The 25970-nt window shown below is 41.5% G+C and overlaps 1 long non-coding RNA gene across 9 annotated transcripts in view; it reads left to right on the top strand.

Annotated features, from left to right (window-relative positions):
- Gm36904 overlaps positions 1–25970 on the top strand; it is a 113068-nt gene that overhangs the window by 25785 nt on the left and 61313 nt on the right. For 8 of the 9 annotated variants that reach the window (XR_001779550.1, XR_865749.1, XR_865753.1 and 5 more), the window contains one exon: positions 25176–25357. This is a non-coding gene — a long non-coding RNA (predicted gene, 36904). Of the gene's footprint in view, positions 1–23309; positions 24774–25175; positions 25358–25970 lie in introns of those variants that run through there. The other variant, XR_373734.2, reaches the window with a different exon arrangement.

Genomic DNA, 25970 nt, shown 5'->3' on the forward strand with positions numbered 1-25970 from the left:
CATGTATGTATTTTTCTATAAAAGAGTGAATCTGCACATTTTAATTGAATTTTCTTTTATATTTATTTATGGTACACACAAGAGGCATATACTTGCCCATAAAGTGCACATTGATGGTCAGAGGACAGTTTGAGAAAGTGAGTCCTTTCCTTCCATTATGTGGGGCCAGGGGCTCAGGCTCAGTCCATTATGTGGGGCCAGGGGCTCAGGCTCAGTCATCCATTTTGGTATTACATGCCTTAATCTACTGAGATAGTTTGCCAGCCCAACTTTGGAATTAGTTTTTCTATATAGTGTAAGGGCAAAGATTGATTGAACTTATTTTTTGTCACTAATAGATATCTAATTATTCCAGCATCCAAAAAACTCTGTCTCTGTCTCTGTCTCTCTCTCTCTCTGTCTCTCTCTCTCACAGAGAGAGAGACAGAGAGAGAGAGAAACATGGATCTATTTCTGTAGTCTCTAATTTCAATAATTCAGATGTCCATCCATATTTATGTGCATATCACACTGTGTTGATTATGGTAATTTTATAATAAGTCTCAAAATCAAGTAGTTGTAAATTTTCAAACATTGCCACTCTTTAAAATTATTCTGACTATTCTGGATTATTTTCATTTCCATAAAGATTTTAGAATCATCTTGTCAGTTTACACACAAACACACATGCATGAATGAACACACCCCACTGGTATTTTTATCAGTACTGCACAGAATCTCAAAATCAATTAGCAGAGAAAAAACATCTTTAAAATATTAACATTTACAATTCATGATCATGGCATATGCTTGTATTTTTTAAAAGTATGAAGCTCATGTGTTCCGAATTTTATCTCTAACATAACAGTGATAAGGACATAGCTCAGAGGTAGAGCAATTGTCTAACAGGCATGAGGACCTAGGTTCAATATCTAGCACATAGAATTGAGTTCCTGATAAAATAAGCTTAGCACCTTTCTCTATACCCTCTCTATTTGTTATGCATCCAACCTTACCTTTTAGCTTTCCACTATATGATGATGTTATATCAAGGACTCTTTTAAAATATGTTTCCCTAAAAGGTGGTCTCTTTTCAAATAATCCTTAGTTTTTGATGCTCAGAACTTATATATTTGTTAATTTTATTCTTAATTGGTTTTAAGCTATCTTAAATGGAACTTCTTTATAAACCTGACCTTCTAATTATTTGTTGTTAGCATACAGAAATGAAACTAACATTCATGCATTGATCCTATATAATAATAAGATGTTGCTGTTTGAACTTATGAATTTTATATAAGTTTTATATAAACTTGTGGTTAATCTTGACTTGCCAACTTGATTGAATCTGAGATGAACTAAGAGACTTGCCTCTGTGTTGGTGTGTGGGGTTACTTGCAGGGATTAGCTGAATCTGGGCAAGACCTTTGTCCAGGGGGGACTGTACCTTCCAGCAGCAGTACAAGTTAAAAGAGGTCTGGAGGGAAAGCAATGCTCCTTTTGCCTGCCTCCCTTCACTCCCTGCTAGTGAGTGAATCCACTCTGTTGCTGCTGCTACCAGTATTATCCTTTGCTGGCATTGGAACCCAGCCTCTTCAGCCTTTCAACATAGACTGGAGACCAGACAGAATCCGCTGGCATTACAGCTCTGTATAAGCCTAGAGCATGCACCCTTATAGGTGTTACAGTCTTATGTAGACCTGACATATCTGGAGTCCTTGGCCCTTAGTAGCAGCTGGCATTACAGCTTCTAGGCCAGTGGTTCTCTAATGCTATGACCCTCATGTATGTATGTATGTATGTATGTATATGTGTGTGTGTGTGTGTGTGTGTGTGTGTGTGTGTGTGTGTGTATGTATGTGTACAGTTCCTCATATGTGGTCACCTCCAACCATAAAGTTAGTTTTGTTGCTACTTCATAACTGAAATTTTGCTACTGCTATAAGTTGTAATGTGCTTTATGGAGGTCTTAGGTGACCTCTGTGACAGGGCCATTAAACCCCCAAGAGGTCTCAATCCATAGGTTGAGAACTGTTGGCCTAGGCAAGTGCAAGTATTGAAATTCCTCAGCCCTTGGCAACATCTACAAAGACCAGACCTGGCTTGACCCTAAGGAATTGCTAGCTGCATGGAACTCTCCCAATGACCAGTACCTGTGGTTTCTCTTTAGCTCTTGCAACCTTCTAGACATCAGGAGTACCTTCAATAAGAGATTAAAGAACTTGCTAACACCAATAGGAAGCTTATCAGATTTATCATCCCTACTTTGCCTTGTGCCACCAATATATTCCTTGTACCCAACTCTATGCCTCCCAACATTTTTTTACCTTCTGCATGTACTGGTTAAGTCTGAGAGGAAGAAACCCAAGTAAGAAAATGCCTCTGTACGTGGGCTTCAGGTAACCTGGTAGGGCATTTTCTTAATTAGTGATTGATGAGGAGGGCCAGCCCATCTTGGGTGGCACCAGCCTACACATATGAGTTATTATCAGAATATATGATAGCCCTGAGAAACTGTCAGACTGGGAGAGCAGGCTCTGGGCAACTAACTGCTTATGACCTCAAGGTGTCCAGATCAGCTCAGCTAACAGCCAGCAAGAGAATGGGGACTTCAGTCTTTTAGCTACAAGGAAATGAATTCTACCAACTGCCACCTGGGATTGAAAGGCAAGTTGCAGAGAGAAATACATCATTGCTGGCACCTTGATCTCAGGTTTGCAAGATCTTTATGTGAGGACTCAGCTGGCCTACACCTGGACTACTGACCTCCAGAAGCCTGGGAGAATAAAAGCCTGAGATTTTTAAGCTGCTACTTGTGATCAAAAGCTTGTGCACTTCTTGCCATCTGAAGCAAGTGGGCTTATTGGAGAGCATCTTCTGCCAAAAGTTGGAGGAAACAACAAAGGGTAATACAATTTATCAGAGAAGATGGTAACAGATGGATTGTAGGCTTTTTAAAAACACAAATACTGGAGTCTCTAAGGTGAATGAAGCTCTTATGACTAAACAGAGAAGACAGGTCTTATAAAATATACAGAAGGGAGAAAAAAAAAGCGAAGTTGAACTTTCGTGAAAAAGATTGAAAAAAAATATAAAAAGTTAAAAGGCACAAATCTATGATTAGCTCAGAGTACATCTGTGCCAAGAACTTAATCAGAGAATGAAACGGAACAATTTTAATAAGGCGGGTAGTAATGAAATGTCTCAAATTACAAAACACAAGAGAGAAGACAGCATCTCTCCTGCCATGGGTGCTGAAACATCACCAAAAAACCCCCCAGTTTCCATCCCAGAAACACAAACCTGTCGGTTGCTTCCTGCCCATTTCAAAGTTCCAAAAGAAGCTGGGGCCAAGATACAGCGTGAGCCTCCTGCTAGCCAAACACCGTATTATTTTCTCCTCAATTAAATGTTCTTGGTGAGCTACAAATGCTTCTTTTGTCACTAGCCACTCCAGGTGGGCCTTGTTAGCTCCCAGTTTACTGCCAGATTGCTAGGCCCACCGCTCAGCTGAGCTCTGTCACTTCCTCCCCTTCCTCCACTAGCTGCCTCTACCCCCAATCACAACTGCTCAACACTCCCACTCTTCCTTCAGACTTCTGCCTCCCCATGTGCCTCCACATGGCTTCACATGGGGGAAATGAAACTCTCCCACCCATCTGACATCTCCTCATTGCCTATATCTTCTTTCCCAAAAGCTTGAATCTTTGGGGAAAGAAATTTCGAAACTGTTTTGATGAGAAACTGAAGGACCCCAGAAATTGAATCTTCTAATCAAAATCATCTCTCTTTGATATCAAGAGATCCATGATCCTCTCATTAAGCATCTCTCTTCCCTCCTTTATGTCCCTGGGGCTTGATGCCTAAGAAACTATGAACTATAAGTACAAGAGGCAAAGAGGAAGAAGAAAGCCAGACTATTCAAGTCAGGACCTTGAGTGGGTGGGAAGGCTCACCAAAGAAGACTGTCATCTTGGGGGACTCACATGTGCAAAAGAGCTTCTGGAGGGAGAGAAGGAAACTCAGTGGTGCACGCGAAAGAAGTCTATGTATGCTTTTTGGTTGGTGCCTTAGTTTCTGGGAGCTCCCAGGGGTCCAGGTTAGTGGATGCTGTTGTCTTCCAATAGGGTTGCAATCTCCTTCAGTCTTTCCCCTAACTCTTCTATAGGGATCCCTGATCTCAGTCCAATAGTTGGCTATAAATATCTACATCTGTCTCAGTCAGCTGCTGGCAGAGTTTCTCAGAGGACAACCATGTTAGGTTTCTGTCTGCAAGCACAACATGGCAGAACTAATAGTGTCGGGTTTGGCACCCCCTCCCCATGGGATGGATCTCAAGTTGGGCCAGTCACTGGATGGACTTTCCCTCAATCTCTGCTTCATTTATGTCCCTGTATTTATTTTAGTCAAGAACAATTCTGGGTCAAATTTTTTGAAGGTAGGTTGGCGACCCCTTACCTCCACCTGTCTATCTACTGGAGGTGGTCTCCTCAGGTTCTGTCTCCCCACTTTTGGGAATTTTGGTTAAGGTCATCCCCACTGAGTCCTGGGAGCCTCTCACATTCAGGTCTCTGGAACTTTCTAGAGGTTCTCCCAGCTCCCCAACTCCCATAGCTGCATATTGCCATTCTATCTCCTGGCCCTGTGTTCTTCTCTTCTGTCCCCTCCCATACTTGATCCTGCCCCCTTTTCCTATTCCTCCCCTCTCCCACCCAGATACCTCCTTCCCTCTGCCTCCCATGATTATTTGTTCTGCCTCCTAAATGGGATTGAATCATCCTCACTTGTGCCTTCCTTTTTGTTAAACTTCTTATGGACTATGGATTGATTATATCATGGGTATTCTGTACTTTTTGGCTAGTAGCCAAAAAGTGAATACATACCATATATGTCCTTGTGGGTCTGAGTTACCTCATTCAGGATATTTTCCAGTTCCATCCATTAGCCTGAGAAAATTCATGATGCCCTTGCTTTTAATAGCTGAATAGTATTTCATTGTGTAAATGAACCACATTTTCTGTATCCATTCTTTGGTTGAGAGACATCTAGGTTGTTTCCAGCTTCTGGCTATTACCAATAAGGCTGCTATGAACATTGTGGACCACATGTCCTTGTGGTATGGTGGAGCATCTTTTGAGTATATGACCAGGAGCTGTATAGCTGGGCCTTCAGGTAGAATTATTTCTAATTTTCTAAAGAACCACCAGGTTAATTTCCAGAGTGGTTGTGCCAGTTTGCACTCCCACCCTTAATGGAGGAGTGTTCCTCTTTCTCCTTGTCAACATGTTCTGTCACTTGAGTTTTTTATCTTAGCCACTCTGGTGTAAGGTGGAATCTTAGGGTAGTTTTGATTTGTGTCTCCCAGATGACTAAGAATGTGAACATTTATTTAAGCTCTTTTTGGCCATTTGAGATTCCTCTGTTGAGAATTCTGTTTAGCTCTGTATCCTATTTTTAATTGGGTTATTTGGCTTTTTCAAAGGCTAACTTCTTGGATATATATATATATATATGTGTGTGTGTGTGTGTGTGTGTGTGTATACATGTATATATATATATATGTATATGTATATGTATATGTATATGTATATGTATATGTATATGTATATGTATATATATATATGATATTAGCTTTCTATTGGATGTAGGGTTAGTGAAGATCTTTTCCCAATTGATAGGTTGCCATTTTGTGCTATTGATGGTGTCTTTTGTCTTACAGAAGCTTTTAAGTTTCATGATGTCATTGTTGATCTTAGAGCCTGAGCCATTGGTTTGTTCTGTTCGGGAAATTTTCACCTGTGCCAATGCATTCGAGGTTAATTCCCACTTTCTCTTCTATTACATTCAGTGTATATGGTTTTATGTGGAGGTCCTTGATCCACTTGGACTTGAGCTTTTTACAAGGTGATAGATATGGATCAATTTGCATTCTTCTTCAAGCAGACCATCAGTTAGACCAGCACCATTTGTTGAAGATGCTTTCTTTTTTCCAATGTATAGTTTTGTCAAAGATCGAGTGTCCATAGGTGTGTGAGTTTATTTCTGGGTCTTCGATTCTATTCCATTGATCCACCTGTCTGTCATTGTACCAGTACCATGCAGTTTTTATCACTGTTGTTCTGTAGAACAGCTTGAGGTCTGTGATGGTGATTTCCCCCAGGAGTTCTTTTATCGATGAGAATAGTTTTCGCTATCCTGAGTTTTTTGTTTTCCCATATAAAGTTGCTCTTTCCATGTCTGTGAAGAATTGTGTTGGAATTTTGATGGGGATTGCATTGTATCTGTAGATTGCTTTTGGTAAAGTGGCTATTTTCACTTGGTTAATCCTACCAATTCGGGAGCATGGAAGAACTTTCCAACTTCTGAGATATTCTTCGATTTCTTTCTTCAGACACTTGAAGTTCTTGTCATACAGATCTTTCACTTGTCATTTTTTTTAAAGTTAAATTCTAGGCCAAACCTCTTAGTCTTATGTACTATATGCAGATCATACAGGATGTGTATGAAGAGACATAAATTAGTTGTGCTCAAAAGATTGACTAGAGTACATAATCATCTTCATAAATTCATATAAAGTTTTTATAAAGATAGAACCCCCAGATTTCCTGAGACACTTTTCAAAGTTATTATAGGCATAAAATACACATCCTTGTGAATATACAAATTCTAGATTTTGTACCTCTGATACAGCCTGAAGATTTGGCTTCATAATTGTTACAAAACTAAATATTATTCAATGAGATTCTGTTTTAGGAGTGGGGGAAACAGACCTATAAATATCAAATAGTTATTTTCTCAAAAATACAGAAATTATAAATACAAGCATTTTACAAACACAAAAGATCGTGTAAATCCAAGAGTGTTTAACTGCTTCCATTTTGGGTCATTAAGATCCTATACCAGTTTGTTCTCAGAAGCTAATGAATTGCTAGTCTCTATTAAGAAAAAGAGTCTAAAAGTGAACATGGTTTTCAGTATACAAAAGTTCACCATAAAAGCCTAGAGAGACCAATAATTTCCAATAGCTTTAAAAGATACAGACTCTTAGATGTAATCAACTTTTCCAATGTTTAGCCAGGTATGTCTAATGTACTGGAAATATACTGACTGTAATTTCTTATAAAATATCAAGGAGAGCATAGATTTAGGAAGTATTCTTTTCATTTTTTAAGGTTTATTTTATTTATCTGGTTGTTTATTTATTTGAGACAGGGTCTCACTATATAACTCCGGCTGGCCTAGTACTTACCATGTAGCCCAGGCTGGTCTTGAAGTCACAAGAGATTTGCCCACTGCTGCCTTCTAAGTGCTGGACTTAAAGTGTATGTACTATATGTAGATTAGTTTTGTTTTTTAATTGTGTGTGTGTGTGTGTGTGTATGTGTGCGCGCACGCGTGTGCACACTCATGCACATAAGGACACAAAGGTGGTCCTAAGCAGAAGACCTTTTGGGGCTAGTGTTGCTGGCTGTTGTGAGCTGCCCACTGTACACTGAAACGTGAACTTAGACCCTCTGCAAGTGCAGTGTGTGCTTTTACCCATGAGCCATCTCTCCACACTGCTCTATCCAGGTGTGTGTATCCAGAGGAGTTAATTTAGTAGTATTACATTCCTAAATGATTAAGCATGCAATAATTATTTCTGTTAAAAAGATTATTTGTCCGAAGCTAGTGAGATAGCTCAGAGGGTATAGTGCCTGATATCAACCATTTTGATCCCTGAGGCCCAAATGGTGCAAAGAGAACTGAATCCCGAATGTTGTGACCTCTACTTGTGCGATCTGGTGTATATACATACCCATGTGCACATACACAAGATAAATTAATTAATTAAAACATAATAAAATTTAAATGATTAGTTTCTTCAAGGTATCCCTGTAATCTCAGCTGTTTGGAAGGGCAATATGTGTGTGTATAATATTATAAGTTATAATATATATAAGTTCCAATCAGATATGTTGTACTATAATTTTATTACTATAATGACTTTGTGCCTGTTAAAGAATAGTAGAATCAGTTGGACCATAGTAGAATACATATGAAAAGAAATCAAGTATCCCAGCAAGCATAGTTCCTTTATAATTAGTCTATTCGTAATCCTTAATCTCCCTTCCCCAATTTTCCTTGATAATTCAGCAGCAAACATTAGGAAATGGGAGATAGAATCCATCTGTGATAACTAATCTTGAATTTCAAGTGGGCAGGATCTGGGTGGGTTTAAGATTACATTCCCAGGAAGGGTTAAGGGTGGGGAGACCCTCCCTTAGAGCAAGCGACACTTTCATAAATAACCCAAAGGTAGAAATGTCTAAGGAAAACACACTGTTGACTACCTTCTTGTCTTTACTTCTTGCTGAGTGAACGCAGCTTCATAAACTGAACAGCTGCCAGGTTCTCAGTCTCTCCAGCATGCCACTGTTGTATATCCCCCTGCTTATCTGTAAGATAATCTATCCAATTTTAACTCTCTCTCTCTCTCTCTCTCTCTCTCTCTCTCTCTCTCTCTCTCTCTCTCTCTCTCTCACACACACACACACACACACACACACACACACACACACACACCCCAGTTGTGTCCCCTGTCTAATACACCATTCGAATCTCTTTTGGAATCAAAGCACTTCTGTGAAATGCTGAGATGTTCTGCCAAGATAACATTAAAAGATTTCTCAAGTGCCTTCCTTAAAAGGTGACTTTATTATTCTCTCTGATTCCACTGTGTCCATCTACTTAGGTTTCTACATAGCTGTCAAACTTTGCTATTCAATTCCCTGTGGATTTGTTCATAGCACTTGTTCGAGCTTTTGGCTGCTATATAATTTTGCTATGAACATGAATTTCTAAAGAATTTAGCATCTCTTTCTTTGTTCTTCTGTGTTTCTCTTTGAGGAACTGCAACTACACTGTTAACCTTCAAATGATACTCATGATAATTTTACCCTTTGCTTTTAAAATTAGAAGGAGTTCCTCATGGGCCTTGCTTCCTCTCTTGACCATAGGCTATTGCCCTTTAAAAATTAGAACCTTGGAGTGGGCAAGATGGCTCAGTAGGTAAAGCCTCAAAGCCTGATGGCCTGCCTTTGATGCCCAGGATGCACTTGGTGGCAGAGAATTGACCCTTGCAGGCTGTCCTCTGACTTCCACAGGAGTGTCATGGTGTGCTCAGACCACCACATGTATACACACACAATGAATAAATTAAAATTAAAAAAAAACGTTTAAAACTAGAGCCTTATATTTTTCATCTGTACATAGCACTTTTGGAAACCCATTACTGTGACACTCCCATATTACATCTATTAGCAAAGCCACATCTGAATGCATCTCCTAGGAGGTAGAAGCTGTGGGTTGTTTTTTTTAATTAGACTCCTCAGTATCCTGCAGTAGTTGTATATGAATCATCTTATATAAATCCATCAGGATGGAATAGATATTGGCAGGTAATACACACATACAAATTATAGACATTCTTGAGATTCGTTTCAATATTTGCTATGACCTTAAGAGGGTTCGTTGACCTGACAAGTTAATTGATAACTTAAGATTGTTCATCTGTTTGTTGCCATCTCTAAGGAGACTTATTTCCTGACACCGAGTAAGATCTGCTAGGGGTGGCATTTAACAAGGTCTGAACAATAGACACATGATGGTCTGATTACTGCATTTACAGTGTGGTAGATGGTATTTAAACACATGGTGCAGAACTGTTCCCCGAATGTAAAGTTTCTGTTAAATATTAAAATGGTTTTCAAAGGTGGCAATAGAAGCTAGTGGCGTGTCTACAGTTCTGCATGAATTAGATCATTATGTGTATAAGCTGTCCAAGTCATTCCATGCCTGTGACTCAATATTAGACTATTCATGTCTAAACACTATAGCATTCTGAAGAGTTAAAACACATATGGACAAGATCTATTAACAAAATTCAAGCAGAAGACTAATAAGCCTTAATAAATATTTTAAAAATAAAATACAGTCCATCTGGGAGAAGCATAAGTTTTATTTCTGTTCATTAGGGCGAGCTACTCACTGACTCATAGTTCTACCTTCTTCTACTAAGTTAGAAAAATTAGTCACTCTGTACGGTGACTTGAGCATCACAACTAAAGGTCTCATGTTTGATTTGCATAATTAGTGAAAGCTGTGAGTAGTATTAGACTATTCCTCAATGCTGAAAATTATATAATAGTAAAAGAAAACTTTACCAATTATTTGTATCATAGGTACACATTTCTTTCAAAGACCTTAGCGAATGTACTTTAGAATGAAAAAGGAGGTTCAGCTTTTGACCAAGCCATGTTTTCCTTAACACTTAATATAAACATCCATCTTATAGTTGGGAGCAGGATGCTCAAAAAAAATTTAGCCACTTTCAAACTTCTGAAGTGTTTTACAAGTAACCAGCAATTATTCCAAGACAGAAACAGTAGCTTTCCATCTCCCTCCCTCCCTCCCTCCCTCCCTCCCTCCCTCCCTCCCTCCCTCCCTCCCTCCCTTCTTCCCTCCCTCTCTGTCTCCTGCCTCTCTTTCTCTGCTCATGTATGCATGCATGTGTGAATGTAAACACCAGAGATCAACACTGGGTATCTTCTACTATTGTGTCCATTTTATTATTTAATACAGGGTCTCTCAGTGAACCTGGGGTTCACTGCTTGCTAGGCAGCATGGCCACCAAGCTGCAGGGATTTCCTGTCTCTGCCTCTCAGAGCTGGGATTACAGGTGTGCACAGCCATGTCTAGACTTCTATGTGGGTGTTGGGGATTGGAACCATACAGGCACTTCACTCACTTTCTCTTCCTCTCCCTCCCTCCTTCCTTCTTTCCTTCCTTCCTTCCTTCCTCCTCTTAGTGGTGTGTGTGTGTGTGTGTTGAATACCAACCCAGGGCTTTGTGCATGCTAGGCAAGTGACCCGGTGCTCAAATACTTTTCTCTTGGAAAGGTATTTGATTAATGAAGCCTGATATCAAGAAGAGAGGTGTGGTAGAGATAATTAAGTTCTTCTTATATAAACTTTTTAATAGTTGAAATCTTTTCCCTTAAACTTTCAATCACAAAAGTTCCAGAATAGTACTCTTGGAATTTTTTACTAGGATTATTTAATAACTATTGCCTCTCAGGAGCCCTTGTCATGCAGAACATCACTGTGGCAGGGAATGGAGAGAGAAAAGATCACGGGACAATTTCTCTGAGCAACCTGGGACCGGATGAGTGGGTTTCTGGCAGAAAGGGGAACAGATGGAAATCCCAGGCAGGACATTGCATGTGTCTGAAGATTCAGCTCGGCTTATAAAAGGTTGCTTGCTGATGCTAGTTCTCTCCATGGGGCCTGAAAGAATAAGGCATTCCTGACTCTGCCTGTAGAAGTTTCAGGAGTGGAGCAAAGGACTTGTTTACAAATCTTTTGCTGAAGCTCAGAGTTTGCAGCAAGCCTCATTGTAATTTGCCTCTGAGGGACTTTAAGGATGTGGTGCTGAACTCCTGAGTGAATTCTTCATCTGTAACTGCCTTTCTCTGTGAGCAGAGGAACACATCACAGAGCCATAGTATGAACTACAGTAGCTAAAAAGTCAATCGCCAGGGGCATCTTGCTCCAAACCGGGCTTTCTGGAGGAGGACCAAGAAGACCCGTTTCAGAAGTCAGCGAGTCCCGCCATGCTTTTAGCAGCTCTGTTAAAATGTTGGGGTGAGTGTCTTGGTTCTGCATGATGCCTGCATCTGGATAAAATTAGAGCTTTTAGCTTCTCCCTGAGAGGAACTTATTAATAGCTAAGGGCAGGAGTGCTAACTGTGTGCTGAGGATAGCACTTGAAGAAGTGAACAGTGTCAGTGAAGGTTCGGTTCATCAGAACTCGGTGCTTGCTCTGACTCTTCCCGGGGGGGAACAAACATATTGATCCGATTTTTTTTTTTTTAAGAGCAGCCTATGATGGCTTCTCAGAGCTGGGATGTCACAGACAAGGAGTGTCTTTTATGATAGCCACAGCATATCTGGTCCCAGACTGCTAACTTGTGAGGCAAAGGGCAGGCACTAACACAGGGAAGCCAGAGACGTCAGGGTTGATTTTGCTTACATCCCCTTAGGCTCTAAGGTAAGGGATCATTGCTGACTTTGGACATCTATTATTCCCAGTTATTTCATTCCAAACACAAGAAGTCACCAAGGAGAAATCCTGTCTCAAAAAAACCCAAACCAAACCAAACCAAACCAAAAACAAAACAAAAGGAACTTGTTGACTGAACTCAACAATGAAAGGAGCCTTAAAGATTAACCACCTTTTCTTTCCCAGTCTTACATCTTCAGAATTGTAAATAAAATCCCCAATTAAAAACACTTTGTGTATCTATGAAATTCAAAAATAGGCAAATTATTAATGGTAGCAAGCTAAAGAATGACAATATACCATGTTTTTATGTATATAGCCTATACTTCTCTCTAGTGGTTTTTCTTTTCTTGACTGAACTTACATATATGGAAACACGCTAGATGGATATAAACCCAGAAATGAATTTTTTGGTTCATATAAAAAATGTGGCTTTACACATGTGGATGTGGCTTCAGGCAAAGCTGCATCTACCAAAACAAAGCCATCAAGATTATGTGTTGCCTCTGCCTTACTCAACTTGATTTCCCCATCTGATGTCCCTTAGCAATTAGTTTTACATCCTTGATAACCCCAAAAGGAAACGAATTATTCCCTCTGACATTGAAGCCATGGTCCTGAAATTAAATCTCATTAGCCTGGCTTGGGTCTGGGGTTCATCTCTGAACCAATGATTGTAGCCATGGCAATAGACTGGTCTGGTCCAAGTTGTGTCCTCTCCCTAGGGCTAAGTGAACTCAGAGTAGATAAAGTGCTGGCTCCCTGGAGGAAATCAGAGTCCTGTCATCACAAGAGGATTAGTGCTGAGCAGAAAAAACAACAGGTTTATACTTCAGTTGGTAAATACACGGTGCTTTGGTTTGGTGAGCATGATTGACTCCAAGGTCTGAGCATGCTAAGCAAACCCTCGTCCACTGAGACTCCCAGCCCTATGTGAACTTGGCTTAAGAGCAGGAGACTCATGGTTTTTACAGAACTCTATACTCAAGCATGGCAACTACCTTAGAAAGTCACACGCTTATGGAAATCATATCTTTTCTTTTTCCATACTGGGAATTGAACCCAGGGCCTCAAGGATATTCCACAGTGTTCTACTACTGAACTTACATTTGCAACAAGGACCCACTAAATTGCTCAAACTGACCTTGAATCCACTCTGTAACTAAAGTCAGACTTAAACATCCAACCCTCCCACCTCTCCTCCTGAGTAGCTGAGACAATCAGTCTACACCACTGAGCCCAGCTTCAGATCACATTGACTTTCATTCAACATGGGCTTAGGAATCCTAGACTTTTATTTTTAGTTTGCCAATTTAAAACCCATAAAACCCATAAAATCTGTCTCATTAATTTACCTTAAGGTACTTTTTTTATATGAAATGTCTTCTCCTTCTACATAGAGTAGTATCCTTTCCTCCGCTGTTTAAGGATGAGTATGTAAAACAATGTCAGTGAAACCCAAAATGAAACTTTAAGACATGATCTACATGGAAGAATTTTGGATTTTTTTTAATAGAGCCATCTCAGCACTTACTTAAAACGGACAATGCTCCTGGTCCTTGCTGCTAGAGTTTGGCTTTACCCTGTGGCCAGGCTCTAAGTGCAAAGGGAGCCAGGTCTTTTTTTTTTTTTTTTTTCTTCCATTTTTTATTAGGTATTTAGCTCATTTACATTTCCAATGCTATACCAAAAGTCCCCCATATCCACCCACCCCCCTCTCCCCTACCCACCCATTCCCCCTTTTTGGCCCTGGCATTCCCCTGTACTGGGGCATGTAAAGTTTGTAAGTCCAATGGGCCTCTCTTTGCAGTGATGGCCGACTAGGCCATCTTTTGATACATATGCAGCTAGAGTCAAGAGCTCCGGGGTACTGCTTAGTTCATATTGTTGTTCCACCTATAGGGTTGCAGATCCCTTTAGCTCCTTGGGTGCTTTCTCTAGTTCCTCCATTGGGGGCCCTGTGGTCCATTCAATAGCTGACTGTGAGCATCCACTTCTGTGTTTGCTAGGCCCTGGCATAGTCTCACAAGAGAGAGCTATATCTGGGTCCTTTCAGCAAAATCTTGCTAGTGTATGCAATGGTGTCAGCGTTTGGAAGCTGATCATGGGATGGATCTCTGGATATGGCAATCACTAGATGGTCCATCCTTTCGTCACACTTCCAAATTTTGTCTCTATAACTCCTTCCATGGGTGTTTTGTTTCCTATTCTAAGAAGGGGCAAAGTGTCCACACTTTGGTCTTCGTTCTCTTGAGTTTAATGTGTTTAGCAAATTGTATCTTATATCTTGGGTATCCTAAGTTTCTGGGCTAATATCCACTTATCAATGAGTACATATTGTGAGAGTTCCTTTGTGATTGGGTTACCTCACTCAGGATGATGCCCTCCAGGTCCATCCATTTGCCTAGGAATTTCATAAATTCATTCTTTTTAATAGCTGAGTAGTACTCCATTGTGTAAATGTACCACATTTTCTGTATCCATTCCTCTGTTGAGGGGCATCTGGGTTCTTTCCCGCTTCTGGCTATTATAAATAAGGCTGCTATGAACATAGTGGAGCATGTGTCCTTCTTACCGGTTGGGGCATCTTCTGGATATATGCCCAGAAGAGGTATTGCTGGATCTTCCGGTAGTACTATGTCCAATTTTCTGAGGAACCGCCAGACTGATTTCCAGAGTGGTTGTACAAGCTTGCAATCCCACCAACAAGGAGCCAGGTCTTTTATATGCTTGTTTTTTACCATGCCTTTGGAAGGTAAGATGGTAAATACAAAAGAGCAATCTGTCTCCAGCATCAGCATCAGAGCCTGTCTCCAGCATCATCATCTGAGCCTGTCTCCAGCATCAGCATCAGAGCCTGTCTCCAGCATCAGCATCAGAAGTACTGTCTCCACCATCCTGAACAATGCCAAAATCTGCGAAGGGTGGGCCTGAACAGATGGTTTGACAGACTAAAGCATTAGTTTGCTGAGTCTCTGTACAGGCTAATTAATTCTTCATTTTACTAGTGTTTAAAATGATTGCTCAAAACAAGACATCCCTTCAAATGTGTGCTAGGTGAGTCTCCATACATCATTGATTATTAAGATGATTATTCCAAACATCTGTGGGTTGGCATTAAAGAACAAAATTGCCTTACAGGCTCATTTAGTTTAAGGTGTTTTTCAATTTGTAAAAAGACTATAGTTTTAATATTCATACTCTTCTGGATTGTGTTTTCCAGGATACTGCCCAAAACAGTAAGCTGAATTCTCTAACAGATTCAAATTTACAGTTCAGACATGTAATATAGGTAACATCTATTGCTGGAATTTGACTTGAAAGAACGAGGTATTTAGAACTGAATGCTGTAAATCCTAGTTCTGACACACTGCTGTGTAGTCACTTGTCAGGTAACTTCTGCGTACCCTTGGACAGCATGAGTGCTCATGGCTGATCTACCTCCAGCAGAGCATTGAGAGACAGCCTAGTATTACAGAGGAACCTGAGCATGTGTGATGTTTTCACTGCACAAAGCTTTACGTGAGAAAACCTAAGGCTTAAGCTTTTTAATTGTGCTGAATTCTTAACATTTATCAGAGGAGTTCAGGGTTAGTTTCTTTTTACATCACAATCCTAATATTGAAACTAATTATATACCAGTATGATCTGTAAAACTTTTTATCTAAAGCAACCACAGGATTCTCAAGAGCATCTAAATGATACATATAACAAGAAGCAATTGCAAGCCGGGTGTGGTGGCGCACGCCTTTAATCCCAGCACTCGGGAGGCAGAGGCAGGCGGATTTCTGAGTTCAAGGCCAGCCTGGTGTACAACGTGAGTTCCAGGACAGCCAGGGCTACACAGAGAAACCCTGTCTCGACAAAAACAAAAAACAGAAAACAACAAAACAAAAAAAAACAAGCAATTGCAATTCAAATGTATAACATTTCCTTCAACTAATGAGACCTTTCTTGAGAGACAGAATTATTCAGACATGCTGCTTGCTAGACTGTCATTTGGAAGAGAGGCACCAAAACCCAAAGTCTTGAGGTTGAAAATAATTCTGTCACAATTGACTAAGACATAGAGACTCTAATGGGAGGGGGATGGAATGGGGAGAAGGTGGCTAATAGGCTTTCTCCTCTCCCTCAGTGATGCATATATAGGCCAGATTAGACCAGATTAAAGGGTAGATGAAGGTAGATTTATTAGGAGTCAGCTCCCGGCAGGTTCACTAATCTCACAGGCAGAGGTCAGTGAAGTCACACATCCAGGCTAAAGCAAGGTGGTTTTATAGATCTTAGGCAAGGAGTGATGACATGTCAGCTAGGAGCTGGGACTGTTCCCATCATGGTCAAAAACTGAGCCCCTGGATAGGCACTATAGGATGAGTTGCTGAGAATTTGGAGACAAGGAGTGATGACATGTTAGCCTGGAGTTTTCTCTGTGCGGGTGGGGTTGGGGGAAAGAGGGCAGACAGGGTTTCCCGCTTGTGCAGGGTTGAGCAGGAGTTCTAGCCTTACATTGGCCAAGGATAAAAAGTTTCAATTGGAAAGAAAATAAATTCAGGAAATCTATTGTCCACTGTGGTGAGTCTAGCTAAAGATTTATACTTAAAAATAGCTAGCTAGTAAGGTCTTCACTACAAAAACTTTAAAATATATCATACTACTACTCTACTACTTAGCTTGTTAATTAGCTTAATCAGCCAACATTGCACATACATATCAAAATATTATGTCAAAATATTATGAATGTATGTTATTTTTGCCAACAAACATATTAAGAGCTTAAATATAGTAGTAGGTATAAGTGAGATCATGACCTCCTCCTCTTCCTAGTCAATATTATGGAGGTTTTTCTTTATGAGTCTTGGAAAGCAAAGCACTGAGCTGACCACTGTTCTTTCCTACCTTCCTGCCTGCCACTTTCCCAGCAAGCTCTGTCTTACCTTTTATATGGTTTCCTTTGATGTCAGTCTTTCCCCATCCAAACTCTATCCCATAGTACCCTGCTCCTTACCTAGGTCTCATGTGACTCTCACTAGGTAATAAAGGACATTCTCAATTATACTGTTGCTTCCCATTGGGTCCTATTCTACCCTTGACATGTCACATCATCTTACTGAATGTTGATCTTTGCTGCCAGGCTGCATGCTTGGTGGGCTGGAGTGATGGTGGGAAGAGGGTAAGGATTGCACCTCACTTGTTCAGAGTTGTGTCTTTAAAGGATCATCTATTAAGGGGGCTAACAAGTACTTGTTTAATGCTGTATAATAGTCTCCTCTAAGATTGAAATAGACCATTCTCCAAGGAAGCTCCTTAAGCAGGAAGGCAAACAACTCAAAATAACATCAGGAAGTCCATGAAACTGAGCTGATTCACTAAGCCCCGCCCTGCCAGAGCAAGTGATAAAAGAAAGAATCCCTTTCAGTGAAGTGCAGCTGAGCTTCGAAGAGGATTCTCAGAAGAGAAGACTCGGACCAGACCAGCTGCCTGGAAAAGGCAGAAACCACCCAAGCTGCCTAGAAGAGGTTTAACCCAACTCAGGCACATGAAAGGACATGATTCAACCTGTTGAGCTGCCTGCAGGCTGTGCAGTGAGCTCCAAGCACTCTGTTTTGTGAGCTGTCACCCATGCTAGGGTGGGCTTTAGGATGTCTTTGAGTCATTTCTGTTCCTGTGAGTAACCCATTACCCATATTCCTGAAAGTAACTCCAGTAAAACTCATTAGCTCACCAAATTGGATTTGGGTGGTATCTGTGCTTTGGTCTGTTGTGACTTCCCTGTCTCCAGTGAGTAGACCTGGGCATTTCTTCTCTTCAGAAAATTTTTTGTCACACAACAGTTAACCAGAAGAGAAATGAAGAAAATTAGGAATTAACAAGAAATTCTCTTGCCTTGCCTTTCTGTGTGATGATAGGCTAGATACAGATTGGAAGATTTACAGTGTGCCTGGTAATTGTTTTCATGGAACGTTGTAGAAGGAACTATTGGGGAGGCAAGAAAAGCATTCTTGAGAGGAGAACTTTGAGCAGAGACATGACAAATATAAGTTTATCAGAAGGACAAGAGGGTGAACAAGAGGCATGGGTGCCCTGCTAGGTCAGAGTTACCCAGGCTGGTGCCAAGGCAGGAGCTGAGACCCAGGGTAATAGCAAGCACCAGATCATGCCGTGTTCCAGACTCAAGGCTTTTGTCTAATGGGGAAAGCAGAAGCCTTAAAGAATCATGAATGCCCCTGAGTTCGTATTTTGGAGAATCATTTGCAACCACGTAGGAGGTAAATTGGAGAAAGTAAGCAGTTTTAGACTCTTTAGAGTGTCTGAGCAAGTAAGTCTTGCTGGTCCAGGTAGATGGATTACTGGATTCACTGACAACATGGCAAGGACAAGGAATGACATTAACTACTGTACAGTAAATGAAAACAAAGCTGTTCACAGCTCTGGCCCCTTCGTAGTCTTGTCAGACATTCAATGTTAGCCAGACCCTTGTTGCCTGTGCACACAGTGGTAATGCTTCTGCGGCCCCTTTGTGACCTCTGTTCTTGAAGACAGAGGACTTGACTGGAAAATACTATTAATCCAGTACAGAATATCGCTGTTTCCATAACTCAGAAACTGCTTTCCTGCCGGGCAGTGGTGGGGCATGCCTTTAATCCCAGCACTTGAGAGACAGAGGCAGGTGGATTTCTGAGTTCGAGGCCAGCCTGGTCTGTAGAGTGAATTCCAGGACACCCAGGGCTACACAGAGAAACCCTGTCTCGAAAAACCAGAAGAAGAAGAAGAAGAAGAAGAAGAAGAAGAAGAAGAAGAAGAAGAAGAAGAAGAAGAAGAGGAAGAGGAAGAGGAAGAGGAAGAGGAAGAGGAAGAGGAAGAGGAAGAAGAAGAAGAAGAAGAAAGAGAGAGAGTGAGAGAGAGAGAGAGAGAGAGAGAGAAAGAAAGAAAGAAAGAAAGAAAGAAAGAAAGAAAGAAAGAAAGAAAGAAAGAAAGAAAGAAAGAAAGAAAGTGCTTTCCTGCCAGGCGAGGGTGGTACAGTCTTTAATCCCAGCACTCAGAGACAGGAGGATCTCTGAGTTTGAGGCCAGTCTGGTATACAGAGGGAGTCCAGGACTGGGGCTACACAGAGAAACCTTGTCTCAAAATAACCAAAACAAAAAAAAAAAAAAAGGAAAGAAAGGAAGGAAGGAGGGAAGAAAGAAAGAAAGAAAGAAGGAAAGAAAGAAAGAAAGAAAGAAAGAAAGAAAGAAAGAAAGAACAGAAGGAAGGAAAGGAAGGAAGAAGAACAGAAGGAAGGAAGGAAGGAAGGAAGGAAAGAGAGAGGGAGGGAGGGAGGGAGGGAGGGAGGAAGGAAGGAAGGAAGAAAGAAAGAACAAAAGGAAAGAAAGGAAGGAAAGGAAGGAAGAAGAACAGAAGGAAGGAAGGAAGGAAAGAAAGAAAGAAAGAACAGAAGGAAGGAAAGAAAGAAAGAAAGAAAGAAAGAAAGAAAGAGAAAGGAAGAAAGAAAGAAAAGGAAGGAAGGAAGAAACTGCTTTTCCCCAAAGCACTAACTCACAGAATAATTCAAAGACCAAAACCATGCATCTTAACTTTCTTTTGTGTATTGGGGGGCAGTACACATATGTCTGCATGCACACTGTACACATATACACAGTCCAGATAAGGATATCCGGTGTCCTTGTCTGCCATTCTCCATCTTGAGTCAGGGACTCTCACTCAACCCAAAGCTTTGGGGCAAGGCTGACTGGCTGGTGGGCTACCAGGATCTACCTGTCTTCTCTACCATTAGCCACTGAGCTTACAGTCATGCACCCATGCCTTGGTGTTTATATGGGTGCTAAGGGTCTAAATTCAGAGTATCCTGCTTGCACAGAAAGCACTTGTCACCACTGGGCATCTTCCCAGGCTTCTGCCTTCATCTTTTATCTGCCCCCTTCACTCCCAGTAAGCTGCCTGCTTTATTCTATGTAGAGATACACATCCCTCATGAAGTATCTATTTAAACTCCAATGACACCTCTCCCCCTCCTTCCCCATGCTCACTCTCTCTCTCTCTCATCCTTCAAGGGTGAAGGCACAGAAGTAAAAGTAGCTGGGATGCCTTATGCTCCGTTTTTGTAGGGCCATGTTCTAGACCCTGCCCATCCTTCACAAAGGCATCTAAAAATCTCCCATTAACTTGGATTTTAAGAACAATATATATATTGTTTTTTAGAGACAGGGTTTCTCTGTGTAGCCCTGGCTGTCCTGGAACTCACTTTGTAGACCAGGCTGGCCTCAAACTCAGAAATCTGCCTGCCTCTGCCTCAGCCTCAGCCTCAGCCTCAGCCTCAGCCTCTGCCTCTGCCTCTGCCTCTGCCTCTGCCTCTGCCTCTGCCTCTGCCTCTGCCTCTGCCTCTGCCTCTGCCTCTGCCTCTGCCTCTGCCTCTGCCTCTGCCTCTGCCTCTGCCTCTGCCTCTGCCTCTGCCTCTGCCTCTGCCTCTACCTCCCGAGTGCTGGGATTAAAGGCATGTGCCACCACTGCCCGGCTTAGAACAACAAAATCTTAACAGACATATCACTCCATGATGAGATTCCCCCAAGCAGGAGCAACCATCTCAGGGAACTGGCTTGTGTCCTCAACAAGCAGTAAGGACATTCTCTAGCCAGCTTGCAGAACCAGAGCTGAGATCTTGACCAGTCAAGCTGTATTTCAGCCAAGCCTGGTTAGCTTTGGTCCTCTTGTCCCTGTCTCAATTCTCTTTCCTTTTAAAATCCAAGCTTGTGTTAATACCTGGAATGTGTCCCTCGGGTCAGTGGACCCCTTTGTCTGTACCTTCCAATGTGGCTGTGTTGACACAATCTTCTTTCTTTGACTATTTCTGATCTCTAACTGGTGTGTTTGGTGAGTGGCCAATCCTAGGTTGAGATTCTCTGAGCCTGGACTTTTGCCCTGAAGCAATAGAAATCCCCCTGCTTTGGCAGAATCTCCCCACAGGCCTTCAATCAACTGCTGCTCACTTTGTTCCCTTTATCAGCCAAGGCTGGTGTGGCACTCATGGTAACCACACTGACTTGGCCTGAGAACTACCTAGAAATGGGTACTCATCTCTTCTCAGAGAAGTGAGTCTGAAAAGGCCATGCTATAGTTTGCATTCGTCCCTGCAAGGAATCAACGCAGTCGCTCCAGGAGCTTTGGACAGAAACAATTATTGTGCTTTTCGGGTACTCTACCGGGCAGAGGCAGCCTGTGTGCTAAATGGAAAAGCTATGTATAGCATATTTACAAAGTTTTGAATGTTTTCATATAGCTGCAATCTTGTTCATTCTATTTACAGAAAGTACATCTTTTGGTTTGGGGTTGTCCGTTTATTTGTTTGCTTGCTTCTTACATCTTCATTCTGATCTTGAGTTTCTGTAGAAAATGGTTCAGTGTAGTGAGAATATGATGGTAACTTGGGAAAATCAAGGACACATTATAACACAGATCATTTCCCCTGTTTCACAATGAGAAAAGCTGCAGACCGTGTATTTCCCAGACACTTAGATCACAAGATTTAATCCAGTAACACCTTCCCAGTGAGAGCTGCCCTCTCAGGCACCAGCTAAGTTTAGTCAGGTTTTCAGGTAGAACACTGACTGTCTCAATGAAGAGAAGTCGCTAGAAGCAGACGAGAGCCACAGCCCCAACGAAGAGCAACTGGGTTTTCTGAACAGAAATGGAGCATGCCTCCTCCTTGCACCTGGAGGCATGTCAAATGCCTGTGGTAATATCTGGAAAAAAATGGTTAGCAAAATCACTGGATGATGAAAAATGACCAAAATTCTTTGATGAATTCTTTGTCTTTTCACCAAAATTTACATGACAGTTTAAGGACAAAAGTACCAACCACCATGCAAACAGTTGTTCATATATTCCAACTGGAGAGTATTCTTTTGAGCTAAAAGGCTAATAAACTATTTTTGCCTAAATAGACTGAAGTGATCATGGTTAACTTTAGAGTAAAAGATGTCTAGACAACTCTGAGTCTGTCAAGTCAGTGCAGCAACCAGTTCCAGAGGGCTGGGGGAAGGGTTTCCATTTTGCAAGAAAATGACAACTCTCAGGACAATAATTTCAGTTTTCCAATAAGTGAAATGATTGTGTTTTCAGGCTGCATGGTATGAGGGATTATGGGTATCGCACTATTTACCTGTTTACTTATCGTGAAGCTGGGGATTGAATCTAAAACCTCACACTCATTAAGTGAGCACTCTACCAGTGAGCAGCAGAACCCCCTCCAGCCAGCCACATCTTGTGGGTGCTAAAATCACTCTTTGTTTGAAAAGGTGTATCAAATTGTAGTGACAGTTCATGCTGTGTTCTTGTGGTTTTGGTTTTTGTTTGTTTGTTTGTTTAACTTTGGGGGAAAGGTTAGCAATTCTTAACTGGAGATAACTGACCTTGCTCTTGAAATATTTCCTCCAGTCTACTGTGGACTCATTCCGCCTTCATTTGAAGCAGGGAACACTCCCTTCCTATGGAGAGTATGCTCCAAGTGTTCCCTCATGTCTCCGAACTTCGATGGCTAACTCTTTATTGAGGGTATATCTCTCAACAAGCCCTTCCCAATGGTGCTGTTACAAATCTGGTGCCTGGAAGGTGGCCTTTAATTAAAAAATATAAAGTACTGCTTTATTTTCTTCCAGCTCCTAGATTATTTAAATGATCCTCTTTACAGTATATGCAGCACAAGAAAATATTGTTAAAATGAAAAGACCTGGGTTGAACCAAGTTACTCCCTGCCCCTACAAATGATGTTTTTCATTCCTAAATAATTCGTCTGATGGAATGAAATCCCCCTAGGAGGTGACTGAAGCACATTTTGAATTTATTATAATCGTATTAACTTGTACTTGGGAGGATAGGGTGACAATAATTTCAAGTGGCCAGCTTCTGAATTGTAGTCACTGTTTCAGAGCCATAGTGTTAAACTACCGTCAAGATTCCCAGTCCCTTGCACTGTAGAGTCTTTGTGGCTTACAAGGCTGGTCTCAATCGTGGCCTCACTTAATCCTAATGATTATTTGTAATATAGTCAGGTCAGGTTGGGTTTTTTCCCCCTTTATGCAAAGTAAACTAGAGCTGAAAAAGGAGAGAGAGGGAGAGGGAGAGGGGGAGGGAGAGGGAGAGGGAGAGGGGGAGAGAGAGGGAGAGGGAGAGGGGGAGGGAGAGGGAGAGGGAGAGGGAGAGGGGGAGGGGGAGGGGGAGGGGGAGGGAGAGGGAGAGGGAGAATGATTTGTTTATATTCCATCAACTTGTAAGTACCAGAGCCACTCAGGAAATTCTTTGTCTAGGTATGAAGGTTAATTCTCCTCATCTCCAAGTTTCCTAACATGGCACGTTAGGCACCAAAGAGATGGAGAGATGGAGAGTACACCAAAGCATACCTGATATGTGGCCAATGGTGAATTTCTAATAAATGGACTTTTAGGTGAATTTGTTCTATCTAAATTGAATCAGACAAACAAGAGCAGCCTCCGACTTTTCTGTGTGTATAAGCACATCGGCCTCCGCCTGTTCTGTGTATATGCACGTCAGTAACCGTTGTTGACAGACTGCTGTGACAAAGTTAGCACACAAAACTTAAATAACTAAAAAGTCGTGATACTTCCGACTTGGTGTAAACCCAAAACCATCGCAGAAAAAACTCTGTCTATATATCTGTATGTATGCATATATGTCTATATTCATATATTGGTGACACAGAAATTTTCTCAACTCAGCTTATGATTTTAAGTGACCAACTCAAAATAAGCTTCCCTTTTATATCTTTTTTCCCCTTTCACAAGAAAGCTCAGTTCAGAATAGTCAGAGCCATTAGTATTCTGTGAGCAGCAAACATCTTCAGCTGCTATGGAATCATCCAAACAGCCGAAGCCAGGATCCATATGACAGGAGCTGATTCTTTTTATTTATTTATTCTAAATGCATGTGGTCTTTGCAACTTGGTGGCCTGGGATTGTCATTGTAAAGGCACAATGACAATTTCTGCCGAGGAAAATGGTTATTGCCTCAGCTCAAACTTAAAGCTGCTAGGCACACTGCTACGAAATATAAGATTCATTTATACTTTCACATGCTGGTTCTAGCAAGTCGGCTGCGTTCAACAGTTTCTCAAGGACAAGAGTGAATCCGTGCTGGCTTTCTATCAAGAAGCTAACTCCAAATAGACAAGAGAAACAAAAGCAAGAGAAAGACCAGTAGATAAAAGAGCCCTTGTTAGTGGACGAGAGCCGTTGCTACAAATAGGACAGCGGAAGGAGAGATGGGAGGGGGGAAGCGAAGCAAGGTCAAAGAAGATGATATCAATAGAATATCTCCAAATAGCACAGAATGCAGCAAGAAGTAGCGGCAGATGTCAGTCCAGCCCCGTGTCAACCCCCGTGGAGCTCTGTAGAAAGACTTGGAAAGAAACAGCATTGCTGCAGTTGGCATTAAGAGAAAGAGACAGCGAATGATACCTTTCTCCCCAGGAGCTGAAGGACCTGACTCGCCACAGCATCATGTCCTTTCTGACTGGCCCCATTCAAGCTTCCTGGGGTTTCTTATTTGTTTGTTTGTTTGTTTGTTTGTTTGTGATGCCCCTTTATTTCAGATTTCCACTCTCCTCTTTTCCTCTTCCAGGCTCCCGCCTGCCAATTCTGACTTTGATCCTTACTCTACTGGCTGTTTCTTACCTATGCTGCCAGGTACCTGCTTCCAGATGCTTGCCCTGGCTTCAGCCATGTTCCAGGACCAATGATGCATCAGTAGGAGGATATATTCACTGCAGTACTAAAAAAAAAAATCCCCATCGTGAATTTAGACATTGCTGGCAGGGATTGACTTTCATAACTGTGGAGGAAAGCCAAAACTGCATAAAGGAAGTCTGTTTGCAGAGTTCATATCCCTTAATTTTAGTGAATGGATGTGGGTGTGTTGAAAACTTCATCTTTTAAGAACTGCCTAAATTTCATAATTATTTCATTTTCATCCGCTCACAGATGGTTTTGCCCTGAGTGTAAAAACTGAAGAGCCAATATAAAATAATATAAAAGGATGCTACCTTTCCACTGGCAGTTAAAATTTAAATTTCAAGCTTTACTTTTCAGAACCTTGGAGAGCACCAAGCCCAGGCCTCCATTTCCCTCGCCCCAGCCAGCTCAAGCGTGGGAGGATTTCTCTTGGAAAAAAAAAGAGTGGAGAGAAAGAGGAAATAATAAATGATAAGTTGACAGTGAGGCTTGTGAATTCTACGACAGAAACACTGTCTGCAATGGCCTAGTTTCATACTGTAAGTTATGTTGTATTGTGTTGTTTGAGTGTCTGTAGGGGGTGGGGGTGGAGACTCAATAAGACATGGATACAAAGCTAGATTCTGCCAGCTCCTAGGAACACAACCTTGGCAAGCCAACCTCTCTAAGCCTTAGCTCTTTTCATCTGTAAAATGGAGTTGCATTCAATAGCCTTATCCCCCCTTTCTTCCCTTTTTAAAATTATTGTAGACTATGTAGATTGTGTATTTACTCTTTAAAATACCCATCAACCACCTAGCCAGTTGTCTAAGAGGCTTCCTTTTCTCTGTTTATATGACTCGTATGAGGAGAAGGTCAAGATAAATAAACAGTTGTTGCCCATAGAGGAGCCTGTTTCTCACAAGGAAAGGAGGCACAGAAGGCTCTATCTGCCACAGAATATGGCTTACAGACTTCAGATGTTAAGCCCTATCTGAACATGGATACAAGGGGGATCTCCTCAATTGCTCTCTTCTTTATTTGCAAGTCCAGGAGTGTTATCTACTTGCCTCTGTCATCCTCAGAGAAGGAAACAGACACAGAGAGGCAAATGTACAACTCAAGATCGCACAGCGAATGAGATAAGAAAGTCAAGAGTTTGAACTCTGGTCT

The sequence above is a fragment of the Mus musculus genome, chromosome 1 (genome assembly GCF_000001635.26).
Source record: "Mus musculus strain C57BL/6J chromosome 1, GRCm38.p6 C57BL/6J".
NCBI lineage: Eukaryota > Metazoa > Chordata > Mammalia > Rodentia > Muridae > Mus > Mus musculus.